We start from the raw sequence: 13,989 nt of genomic DNA on the forward strand, positions 1-13,989 counted from the left end.
AGGATGTACCCAATTCAGATGTCAATCACAAGTCTCTAGATAATTAGACTTTCTGATTGATAGTTCATTAACTCTGAAGATTCACCTAAATCTCTCCTCGTGGTTGATAATGTGCTCTATGAACTCACAGAACTTGTGGAAACATTTGACTTATGTTTACTATGATGGATCAACACGGGAACAGCTGAACGGAAGCGCTGTGTAAAGCAGAGTATAGCTGGTGAGAGAGATGGGATTCTGGGAGCTTTCCAGCCTTCTTCAGGGAGAACCACCTCCCCAAAAGCGTGATATTTTCAGCAACCAGGAAGTCCATCAAACCTCATTGTTCCAGAGTTTCTATAGAGGAGCTGAAGGTGTGGGTCAGCAGTTGAGAGCACTGGAGCCTTTTCCGGAGGACCAGAGTTCAGTTCACAGCACCCATGTGGTGGCTTACAACTATCTATAACTTCAGTTCCAGGGGATCTGATTCCCTCATCTGGCCTCTCCACGCGCATGTCACACAAGTGGAACACAGCTATACATTCAGACAAAATAACTATACACATGAAGTAAAAAATGAAAAGAATAAGCTCTTACAAAGAGTGAATCTTAATATTCCCTTTTCTAAGGTCAGTGGGTGATGATGATGACAATATTAACCACGCAATTACTTGGTTTCTCTAGTGACCAGTCACATCCTGGAACTGAGTAATGGCACCATACTAGTCTCCACATTAGACAAACGGGTATCATTAAATTCTTATGATGAATGATAAAACACTTCATTATTTTTAAAAAAATCCAAGAATTTAAATGTTCCAAACAATTTAAACAAAGACATCCCTGTTACCCTTATTATTAAGAGTGTTACAAAATATGTGTCCAGAGCTAAGAATAAAGAATATTTCTTACCTTATGACAGAATGCAAATGAGGAATGGGTCAGTGATTGGATATGTATTACTGACACACTAAGGCTTATCATGAAGGAGTTAGTTGAGCATTAAATAATACTAAAATAGAAGAACATCTAACTCTGCTCATGGTCTTTTTTCATGGCTCCTTCCTAAGGATGAAAACTTTCACCTACTCATTTTCTAAACACAGAAGCTTCAATTTGGCCTCTGAGGTGTATGGCATCATCATTATGTACACGTTGGTTTATTGTTATAATTGAGGATTCCAGTAAGTCCTCAGCTCCCATTTTTTGTACTTTTGCCTACTAGACATGATTTTGTTATTGTTGTTGTTTTGTCCTTTTTCCTTCCATTGTAGCATATTTCAGGGAGTGAATTCCCATTTGCACATTGGAAGTGAAAAGTACCCCGCCGGAGATGGTTGAATGCAATGTATCCCACTGGGAGAACAGCTGAGTGTCTCAGGAAAATAAATGGAGCCCGTGGAAGAACTCAGTCAGGATAGGAGGGGAAGGCTATATGAAAATATTGCAGTAAACTCGAAGGAAACTTACTAAGAATGCCTTAATTCAGAAGCAGATGTGGCAACTATCTTGTCATTCCAGGATGCAAGCAGGGAATCTTCTTAGATGTTTCATTAGAAAATGCATGTTAAATAATTGACTTTCTAGTTGTGTTTGTGTGTGTGTGTGTGTGTGTGTGTGTGTGTTTGTGTGCCCATGAGTGCTCGTGCACGTGTGTATTTTATTTTTATTTAATGAGAAAAAACAAAACAATAAAGTAGGACGGAACTAAATTAAACTGTCACTTTCAGTAACCAGGGTGCTTTTCAAATTCATGAGAGGCACAGGGCATATTTCAAACAGAAAGTGAGACTAACTGTCTCACTTTGTGTGTGTGTGTGTGTGTGTGTGTGTGTGTGTGTTCATGTGTGTAAGGACATGGAGAGCCATAGGTTAGGCATCATTCTTGGAGCACTGTTTGGTTGTTTGCTTACTTGCTTTGTTTTTTTTTTTTCTAAAAACAAACAAACAAAAACCCAGGATCTCTTACCGATCTTGAACTGGACTCATCAAGCAATTACACAAGCTGCCTGGCAGTCACCCCAGGGAATCGGTCTTCCTTGGCATCTTTGGTCTCAGGATTGCTAGTACACACCACCACCACGCTCAACTTTAAATGTGGTTTCGAGAGCCTGACAGACTCGGGGCTTCATGCTCGCACAGCCGATAGTTTATCAAGTCAGCGGCTTACCCAGCCCAGAGACTGGCTGTTATTCACAGTGACCTCCCCTTCCCACGCTCCCATAGAAACAAATTGCCGCACTTACTGGACTGTGTGAAACTACAGTTTGACATCCATGAATCAAGTCAGGGTTCCCCTAATGATCCTAGAATCACAGCCATTCCTTCACTTGGATAGAATCGCAAGTTGTCTAAAGAAGAGCCGCTTTTAATTTGTCTTCCTCAGTACCAGGAGCTGTAACTAAACCTTATATGGACAGAAGGATAACAAACAGGGCCTCTCTGGATCCCAGCAAGGTAGAGAAGGACTCCTGGCTTGAGCATTTGAGCAAGACAGGAGCCAGATTGCTTATGCAGCTTGGTTCATATGCATTACAGCTGCACCATGGCACCTTTGATGCCAACAGTGATTGCTGTCAGCACACGGTGTCTCTTCTCTCTCTCTCCGGCTCTGGCATGTGGCATATCTCAGGGTTGCCTCTGCCCAGGCCCCTTATTGTCCAGAAGTTTCTCCGATTAATGTTGTGACAAGCTTAGCTCAGAAGCCATGACCAAAGAAGGCAAAGAATAGTTCCTAAACATAGCTGGCAAAACCCATCAGTGATTGAAAAGCGGGATCTGGCAATAAATATGGAAATTAAGTCTTTGACACGTCCAGCAAAGGCTTCTTTAAAAAATAAAAAAGCAATCTAAGAACCAGAGTTTAGGGCTGATTTTTACACCATTAAAGAGAGTCAACACTTTTAAATGAAATTTAGGTTTTTTTTTTTTTTTCATTTGGAAGTTAACTTCTTGGAGCATACTAGGAAAACTTTATTGATACAGTCAAGCCAAAGACTCCAACTGCGCCCCAAGCTACCCAATAACAGAACAGTTCCAGACCGAACACTCCCGGCTCTGGAGACCAAAACTAAATTTGACTTTAGTTTACGTGGCACATTTAGTTCATGCTTTGAAGTTAATTTAGCTGATAGATAGGGGGAGGAAATGGTTTTATTTTTTTCTTTAATTTCATAGCAATGAAGACTTAGCTATATTCTGCATTTAGTTGCAGAGACAGAGTTTTAGGTGCCTGTCAGTCTGTTGATCATGGCTCAGCTTAGTGTATTTCCTGTCACAAAGCCTGGAGATAGCTCCACATTGTGTTAAAAAGAAAAGAAAAGGAGACAAGATTGCATAGATAGACTTCTCCCAGGGACTGACTCCTATACTCCTGGGACTGAGTTTTGTGTTTCTGAGTTCCACTGTGTCTGAGAATTTTTCCTTCTCGTGGCAAAGGCTCCTTGCTAAAATCACTGACATTTTTAGTCTTTTCACATCTACCCTCAAAACTTCCACTTTTGAGCTCCTCCAGGCAAAAGCCAGAGTGGCCTGCCTTCCTCCTGGCACCCCAACTGCTTCCACACTCCTAAAACATCACGGGGTAGATGTTTACTGAACAAATGAGGAAGTGGTGCCCTCAATAATGAATCACGTAGTCATGATGTAGATTCTGTGTATTGGAAGAGTCCACACTCTGGGCTCCTTTAGTTCTGCTTGTAGAATTCTTTAATGCCCTACACTGTTGAGAGGTTGAAACTAGAAGACCAAAAAAACTCTCACGTAGCCATTTTCAACCTGGTAATGACCAAAATTATGATCAGAAGTTAAAATATCAATTTCCTTATGAAATCCAAGGGAGGGGGTCTGGAAAACAATATTTTTTTTTTTTTTACTATAATCATTGTTGTTGTTGCTATTCGTAGTTGTTTCCAAACTTTGACACATTTCTTTATACGGGGACCGTCCATCCTATCAATGGCTGGTGGGAATCCTAGAAGAAACAGAGATTTTTCTCAAAGCACAAGTGAAATTTGAAAATACATTTCCTGATCCTCGGGGGTTTTGTTTGCTGGTTTACTTTTTGGTTTTGGTTTTGGTTTTTGCTTTTTGTAATCTCTTTTACTTCAAGTTCTTAAGGACATACTGAACACCTGTTTCATGTCAGCGCTCTGATGACTATTGGCAGCAGGAGAGAAATAACAATAACCCCCCCTTTTTTAATCATTATCTGTGAATGCCCCACCGAGTGAAAAGTTTTATATGCGATGCCCTGATAACACATTTATTAAAATTTATTTGCAGAATTTTAGCTTACAGAAATTAAATCTATATTATGGAATTTTAACTCTTAAAGTGATTAAATTCTTCTTCAAGCTAAAAGACAAGGACTAATTTTTAAATAGAGGTGTTTAGTGTTGGAAAATGTGCTCTCACGGGACAGAGAGGTGCCTAAAAATGATGGCCTGTGATTAGACGGGGGTTTCCTCTCTGCGTATTTCCTCTGCTCACTGCCTTTTCTAGGCCTGGTGACTTTGATAATTTCACTCAAACTGGAGATGAAAGTTGGCCCAATTCAGTATAATGAGGTAGCCAGTAGGTGACCGCAGAAAGCAGCCTGCAGAATGAAGATCTAGTTACTGCGATTGTGCTTAATACAATCCTCTTGAAAACTACAGTGCCCTGGTGATGTTCTTAGCTTTGCCCCACCCTGATCTATCATCTACATCTGAAAGCCCTTGAAGTTCCCTATCACTGCACAACCAAATTGATGAGAAAAGACCTCGTTTAAAGAGGTAACAAGGAAAGTAAAGGGCTTAAATAGCTCATAGTGGAGATGGGTGGGGTAGGAAGGCGGGTGGGAAACACGTGCTGCAGCTACAAACAGGAAAGAGGGAGGGGCTGCAAATCCTAGGGGTGACTCCAAGTTCATAAAACAGTGCTCAGAGACTAGAACAATTACTTAGGAAAGCTGCTCCAACATGGACTTTTGCTTTAGAGAACTCTGGTAATGGGGCACAGAATATGCTCCCCAGGGCTTTGCACTGGCTCTTCGGATTTTCTTCCTGCTCTCACTGTCTGAAAAGATGGCTCAGTGGTTAATAGCACTGGCTGCTCTTCGAGAGAACTTAGATTCAATTATCTGGCACCGACATGGTGATTCACAACCATCTGTAACGTCAGTAGAAAGGGAGCTGACCCTGTCTGCAGGTACCAGGCATGCATGCGATGCACATCCATACCTGTAAGCAAAATGCCCATATACATAAAATAAAATAAAAAATAAAAATAAGATACAGGTATCTTCCATAACCAAGTGGAGCAAAGACCAGAACTGGGGCATATCTTTTACAAACAGTAAGACTACTCTAGCACTCTGGCAGATGGTTAAAGAACAGCTACATCCACCTAAGGATCAAGAGTAGGGGATGGAGAAGTTTCAGAGTGGGCTTACCAAGGTCACTTGCTCTCTAGCGTTCGAAGATGACCCAAGCCTGACTCTAAGCTCACAAGCACACAGAGGTTAACAGTGAACTATGGAGAAAATGCTGTGGTGATACTGGCCTTGTACTCCAAGCTTATCCAAATGCAGATGCACAGGCCTGGTCCTAAGAGTCTGTCCACTACAGTACAGTCAGATAGGACATTTAAGAAAGATAGAAGAGCAGGACAGTGTGGAGCATGTCTTTAATCCCAGCGATAGAGAGGGAGAGACAGACAGATCACTGAGTTCAGGACAGCCTGGGCTACACAGGGAAACCACGTCTTGAAAAAGAACAACTTTAGTTTTCTCAAGAGACAACACAACAGCAAGTTTGAAGATTGAATGGGTCATTGCTTGCAAAGCTGGTATCAGAGGACACCTCATTCCACAAACTAGTGTGTGCATATGCGTGTGTGTGTGTGTGTGTGTGTGTGTGAGCACGCGTGTACATGCACACACACACACAAATGTTTCCCCCAGCATTTCAAAATGGTTGGTTTGGGTAAAGCAGGAACAGGGAAACAGAAGCATATCTTTAAAACAAGTTGGAGTGTTTTAGTGTGGAAAGCTAAGCTCTCTGTATAAAGAGCCCATGTTGGTTGATACTGCTTCTCTTCTTTTTTTTTTTTTTTAGTTATAAACTAATTGGTCCATTAGCTCAGGCTTCTTATTAACTCTTATAATTTATATTAGCCCATTACTCTTGTCTATGTTAGCCACATGGCTCAGTACCTTTTTCAGCAAGGCAACATCTTGTTTGCTCTGTGTATGGATCATGACTGCAGATTGCAGAATCTTCTTTTCAGAATTCTCCTGTTTTCATTGCCCTACCTCTACTTCTTGCCTGACTACCAGCCAATCAGCATTTTATTAAACTAGTACAAGAAACAAATGTTTACATGGTAAAATATTGTCCCACAGCACCCCCCCCTTTTTTTTAAAGAACAAGAACTCTGAGTCTAATATTTTTCATTTAGCTTTTCTCCTGACTATTATCCATAACAACTTGTAACCAACATTCTAAACAAAGGAAAATATCCATAGTCCATGTTTTGGGAACATGGCTGTATTTTATCCTGGCTAATTCCTGCTGATTGGGGGCATTGATAATTTTATAAGGACCTAAAAAATTTAGAGTTATGATCAAGTCCTATGAGGCTTGATCATCTCAGGCAGCAGTCTTGAATCTGCTCTGGATGTAGAGCTCAACGTGTGAACAACTGCATCCACATAAAGCCTGAGAGAGCTTGGGAAGTAATTCTAGATAGAAAAGAATAGAATTAAGCACAGCTTATTGATAGCAGCATTTTCTCAGGTGCATTCTGTTTGCTAGAGGCAAATGCATCTCATTTAAGAGAGGCTTCCTGACTCAGCTTTAGCTGCAAAAACTTTGCAGCCCTTTTAAGAGGATCTGCCACAAAACACTTAAATAGTGTTTATGAATAGCCTACAGCATGCTTCTTGGTGGTGGCACAGACCTTGAAATGCCATAGAGTTGTGGCAATAAACATGGTTCCAGCTGGTACCTCCGCCATGAGGCTGGAATCTCAGAAAGCTAAGGAATGTGCTGGATCCAGCTGGCAAAGCCACATTGCTTAGCAAATTAAAGACTCATATGGTCAGAAAAAGAAAGATATACAGTATAGACAAATTCAGATGAAGAAAACCTCTAAACAGTTTACAGTGTGTTTAAAAATATATGTAGGCTTGGGAGAAGGCAGACGGATCTCTGTGAGTTCAAGGTGTGGTAACACACACCTTTAATCCCAGCATTTGGGAGACAGAAGCAGGAAGATCTTTGTGCGTTCAAGGGCAGCCTGGTCTACAGAGAAAGTTCGAAGGCAGCCAATGATACACAGAGAAACCCTGTCTCAAAAAACCAAAAATTAGAAATAAAAATAAAAGAAATAGATGCTAAAATAAAGCCACGTAAAGATGAAAAATGCACAGAGAATCTGAATACTATATGTTATGTTCTCTTTGAATTGTTTGAATGCTGAGGAAGAAGCAATAGCTACTAAAAGATATTTGTGTATAAATGCTGCTGAATTAAACACTGCCTGGCCCATTAGTTCTAGCTTCTTATTGGCTAATTTTCACATCTTGAAAATTATAATAATTTTTAATAATCTGTGTAGCACCACGAGACTGTGGCTTACTGGCAAGATTCTAACCTACGTCCGTTTTGGGCTGGAGAATCATGGCATCTGCTTCACTGCCTCCTACCCAGCATCCTGTTCTGTCTATTCCACCTACCTAATTTTCTGTCTTATCAAAAGGCCAAGGCAGCTTCTTTATTTAACCAATGAAATCAACACAAAACAGAAGACCCTCCTACATCAGTGTCTCAGTGGTTAAGGGCATTAGCTGCTCTTTCAGAGGACCCAAATTCTATTCCCAGCACCCACAGGGTGACAAATAACTATCCCTAACTCCAGTTCCATGGTCTCCATGGTGAATGCATACACAGACATACATGTAGGCAAAATACCCATTCACGGAAAAAGTAAATAAATATTTTTTTAAAAAAAGAAAACCTGAAAAGTATTTCCAAAATGGAATAATAACTATATAACTGACATTTAATACCTAGCTAATTACTAACAAATAGTTGGGGGTTTTTTTTACAGTCAAAACACCAAAATCAAGGAAAAATAAATTAGCATAAATTTGCTGGAAAAGATGAGGGCCTTTTCTCTGCAGAGGGTCCAGAATCAAAAGGTTTCATGCATATGACATTAAAAAGAGATTCTCACTGGGAATTGTTCATGCCTTGCACACTGCTGAGAGTGCAGGTTTCCTAATGTTTTATTTATGTATTGCATAAGTCTAAGTCAGGATGGATGCATGACCTTATTTTGTTTGTCTACCACAGAACACCATATACAGACTGGCTCGTAAATGCCAGTAATTTTTCTCTCTTTGGTCCACACTAGACACTTGAAGATCAAGATGAAAGGTCCAGTAAAGTCAATGTCTACTGTAGGCCCTACTTTCTGATTCATACATGGAAAATCCTAGCTGGGTCTTCAGATAGTACAAGGGGCAAGTCAGTTCTGTGGGCCTTTTTAAGAAGAGACTTCCCAGAGGTCCTAGCACCTGACATTATCCCGCTGGGAGTAAGGACATAACATACAAATGTGTGGAGAGAAAAAAGCATTCATCCCATGGCAACGTTCAACAAATATGCTTTTAGGTTTACATCATGTAAACTGTCAAATCCCATGTTCCTGACTCTTCTGTACTCAAGCTTAAGATGAGAGTTTGGAAAAGAACAAAATACACTAACAAACCAAGGATGCTGGGGAGGAGATGGTTCAGTGTATAAAGCACTTATCCCACAACCACGAGGCCTTGAGTTCTAATACCCAGGACACCATTTAAAAACAGAGATGGGATTTGGAGATGTGTGACTCTCTAGAAGTTTGTAAACCAATTAGCTCGTATACACAGTGACAGTCAACAAGAAAATTTGTACCAAACAAGGTCTCAGGCAAGGCCCAACAACCAATCACATCTTCTTATCTCCATGGTACATTCAAGCATGTACACACACACATACACACACACGGGGGTGGGGTAGGGTCAAACAAACAAACAGAAGACTCAAGGGATGTAGGAGTTGAACCTCATAGCAGACAGTGTGATGCCATAGAATGATGGTAAGGGGGACACAGACATGGGTGTCCCAAAGGCTCTGAGGCAGTTTTCCTCACTAAGATATACTTGAAAGCTCCTTTCATGTCTCATAATAAATGAAAGGGACAGACACAGTAAGAACTGCTTACCAAGACACCCAGCAAAGGAAACAAGCAGGGGAAGGCAATCATTAGCTCCAGCATAGGTAAAAAATCTGTGGAAGAAAAAAGGTAGGACAATGATGTCCTCTATAATTTTTACATACTTCTGTACTATACCAAGGTTTAGTCAGTAACACCCGATTCAGAACAGTAGTCTGAAGACAAGGAAAAATTCCAATAGCATTATCATTCCTGTGCCTTTTTCATGTTTATATCTGTTGGCATACATAAATGCCATTCACAGTGGCCTACAGGATTTAGCACAGGACTATACTGCATAGGAATATAGTTTTGAAGCCACACCCTCCCACATAACCTGGGTGTATAGCGGGCAATACTATAATATCAAGCACTTTGTGACATCTGCTCTATAGAACTATATAATGATCTTTCTCAAAATGTATCCCCATCAAGGGACACGTTGCTGTACATATTTACATGGAAGCATTTAAATATATGAATATGTAAATGTATGTTCACATGTTTTAATAAATGAAACTCTGGAAGGCTCACTATTATTAAACAGGAGAACAGGAGCAAGAGAAAGCATATCTGTGGTTACAGTTTGAGTAGGAGAGTGAACTCACCCCTCAGTTCCTATAGTGGATAGAAAACAATTAAAATATGCTGTACATATTTTACCAAAAATAGTATTTAGAGACATGTAGAGAATGCCTCAAGAGGAAACAGCTACCAGGTTTTGAATGGCTGTCTCTGGGAGCGTACATATTGGAGAGATACAGAAAACAGGCTTTTGCTTTAAATAAGCCTTGGGGGTTATCTGACTCTTTAAGCATGTTCATGGAGCACTTTAATAAAAAATAGAAGCAAATTGTAGGAAGAGTAGAGGTAACCCAGTTTCTCTCTCATGACCAACCATGTCAAGGTGAGCTAGCTAGAGTTTGATTCCTCACCTTGTTTCCTTCTCATGACCACCCGTGTTAAGCTGAGTTAGTCAGAAATGACCACCCACAACTCCCTCCTCTGTGGCTCTTCACTGTTGATCTCTTTCAAGCCTGCTAGTCTGAAGATGGCGCTACATGAGCCAGACTCATCATTTAAGAAAGGAGGATGTACCGTGGGAGGAGAGGGCAGAGCGGCAGAAAGGAAGCATAAATGACTGAACAGGTTCCCAGAAAAGCTGATCAGCTGTTGAGGTGGGGAGGGAATTGTCGAAAGTGTCAGCTTGGTGGCAGATGTTCCAAACAGTTGCCAAACTTATGTGTGCAAATTACTCCTGAATTCTTCCAGCAGGACTTTTGTGCCCCATTCTTATCTGTTAGCCGTGTGTGGTAAGTGTTTGCACAGAGTCCTACCTAGCACCAGGCCAGTCACGTGGGTGAGCATCGTCCTAACGTCGAGGAACACGAGGAAAAGGTACACTTGGAGGGCCAGCACCTTGTGACTCACTGCAATCATGCCTCACATGCCTTCTCTGAAGTAAGACAGCAATAAAGAACCCTGGAGTCTCAAGGGTTTGCTCTGGACAGTAGAAAATAATGTATCCCTTTCATCCCCTTCTTCTGCTTCTACCAGCAGGTGTTCAAGTGAAGAGACTAGCAGTGGGAGGGCTTAAATGTTTTTCCCAACGCCCCTGTCTTTCTAAAAGTGAGTATAGGAGATCTAATGGCACAGTCTGGATCAGCTTGGGAGACTGAAGCCAGAAGATAGCAAAATAAAAGCTTGCTTGGGCTGGGGATATACCTTAGTGGCAGAATGTACTCTTGGCATGTTCCAGTCTCTGTGTTCAATCCCCAGTACTGATTGATTAATCAACCGTTAGTATAAATAATAAGTGACCAATAAATTTAGGAACTTTGGCTTAGTCCAGAGAGAAGAGTTTCAAACCACGAAATGGAGAAAGTTGAAGTAAAGGGAAAAAAAGGTTTTCTGAAAATATAGTATCATGGTTTTTAAATGAATTCCATTATGTTTCCCAGAAAAGGGGGCTAAATCCTCTAGGTGTGTTTCTGGGATTAGAGAAAAGAAGAAATAGAAAGAACTGGCTACATGGAAAATCAGTTCTCAGTGAAAAGAACGAATCAGAATGGGATACAAGGCTGGAAAATGCCCTGTATTTGGCGATGGAGGAGGAAACTTAAGGAGAGTAATAGCTCATACTGCATTCACTCAAAAGGTATGCCAGGGTATATGGCTCCCTGGTATTTTTTAAATAAGGCATTAATTTTTTTTTCTTATAATAGTGTACTTCAGAAAATGGAAACAAAAATGAAAATTAAAGGATGCTGGGAAGGCAGGCTGCGGACTACAGATCCTACATGTATTGACTCATAAAAGTCTTCAAAAAACCAGGGGCAACATATTGGACCTTATAATTATGACAAAGATTTGAGTTCATGTGTGTAGATGTTAAAGGAAGGATGATCTGGCAGGAGGCAGAAGAAGCCAAGAATACCAAGAGGACCCTGCCTCTTAACCACAAAGGAAGCTGAAAGTGATTATTATCTCTTAGCCATGGACTTTCCCCTTTGCTTTTGATTTATAGATAATGTCTCCTACTCATTTATCAGACAGTACAGTGGTAAGAAACAGTCACAATGTCCAGCTATGCCCTGCCAAAGCGCGTATTCTGCCCCAATGCAAGCCTGCGAGAATACCCAGAAGCTTGATGTTGAAAAGTGACTCAAGAGAGGATTCTAGTCTATTTATTTATTATTAGGAAGCTATTTAGTTTTAGTGGCAGAAAAATAATTGACTTGTTAATAAATTCTGAAAAGTGTTTGAAAGTCAATGAGAAGCCTGAGAAACCTGCAGAGCGGGAGGAAGACAATGAGAGAACTTGAGAAAACAGAGTTCCTCCTGCCCCAAGGATGCATTCAACCCAGAACACAGCCAGCTAAGTAGGGCCATGATGGGAGAATGAAGAAAGTCATATTTACTGTGACCTAGAAAGATTCTCATGGGAGACAGTCTTGGGGGAAGACGGAGATCTTAATCCCAGGTACTGTATAGACAACTCTGCCTTCTCCTGGCTGGGCCCATGGTGTAGATAAGAAACTGTATAATTGGGATCAGCACTGTGTCTCTTGCCAACACTCAGGTTTTCTGCCCCAAAGGGACTCCCACTAGAGCTGGAGCACTGAGCCTCTGGTTTGGCAGGGCTTGTGGGAGTGAGGCTCAGATGGCTGTACTGACCTTCACTGTTTGCATGCAACTTTGGGTTCATCAGAACTAGCTTCTATTCCCATTAGAAATGACTCATTTTACTGGATAATGGGGATATCAAGACCATATAGCAAAGGTTAAAGTGAGTGAGTCCACACAGACACTTTGAAGAATGGATGACCTGGGTAAGGCTGTAGTTATTAATATTGTGGTGGTGGCTATTGTCACCGTTACCTAACAGAACTATTGGAATATGAGGCAGATTTGGGAAATGGTTGTTTATTTGAACACCATCTGTCATGGGAAAAGAGGGAACATGAAAAAAAATGGTGCTTGATAAATAGAAGTATGGGGTTGGCGGGGAGTATCAGGTCCAAATGTCAGATCTAGATCAAAGCACCAAAGTACTCCTTCTTACCCCTAAAATTGAGGCAGCATCTCACTGTGCAGTTCTGGTCGACTGGTTGGAAACTCACTATTGTTGCTCTTCAGCCCACAGAGATCCACCCACCCCTGCCTTTGAAGTGCTGAAAAATGGTACTCTTGACATAAACTGGGTAACTCTTCAAGTTTATACTTTGTGGAAAGTGTCCTTCTCCCTTGAAAGCCCCAACCCAAGGCAACATTCTTTGCTGAAAGTTTCTCCCACAGAGAGAAAAGACATTCCAAGGTGCTCAATGGACATGAGAGAAACTGGATCTGGTATCTGTGATCCAAAGAGACCTTTAATTAGCACCAGGCCCATTCTTGTCTTCTGACAGGCTGCACTGTGTTCTTCACATGTTCAACTTGTAATCCAGCTGGGAGTGTGACCTGAGAGAGGAGTAGATCTATAGACACCTTCAAGCTTTGGGTTCAATGGACCCTGGGTCAGATACTGGTGTTCTCATAAGAAGGAAGAAATTTAGTAACAGAGAAGGAAAGACACACCATGGAAACACAAAGTGGTGTAAGCTAGGCACTGCCAAGGATTCCTAACAGCCCACAGGCCCTAAGAAAAGGCAAGGACAGACCAGGTCCTTCTCAACGTCTTCATTTAATATTTAGAACTTCTAGAAGTCTGAGGAATACCTTTCTGCTGTTTTAAGTTCCTTGATACAGCAGCCTCAGGAAGGTTTGGCAGCAATTAGCACTGGTCCCATTGTGTGTTCTTACTTCAGATGAGTCTGGGCTCCATTGCTCCATTGCTCACTGAGCAGCTCTTTCTTGGAATCTTTGTGAAGGGGCAGGAGGAGGCATCAGTCTGTTCTAACTTGAGCCCTGTGCACTGCATACCACAGGAAAGAGCAAGAGTCCTCATAGAAGAATGTAGTGGGATTTTATTTCTGGTTCACCTTTCCTTTTGGGTGGGGTCACCTGGCATATGCTTGCATACCTAACAGAAGCCTTAAAAACCACTGATTTTACCTTTGCCATTTTACCCCCTACCTCTTCTCAAAGTATCAAGATACTTTTTTCTCAGCTTCACCAAAAAGAAGAAAAGTAAATTAACCTCCCCAACATTTTTCCAACTTGTTTCTTGTGTATTGACGGCAAGAAAGGAGACTGGGGACAAATCCATGCACAGTGATGGAAAATTCATGGTGACACATGTTTGTCAGAGTCTAGGTCTGGCTCCTT

This window comes from Arvicola amphibius, chromosome 9 (genome assembly GCF_903992535.2).
Source record: "Arvicola amphibius chromosome 9, mArvAmp1.2, whole genome shotgun sequence".
In the NCBI taxonomy this organism is placed as follows: domain Eukaryota; kingdom Metazoa; phylum Chordata; class Mammalia; order Rodentia; family Cricetidae; genus Arvicola; species Arvicola amphibius.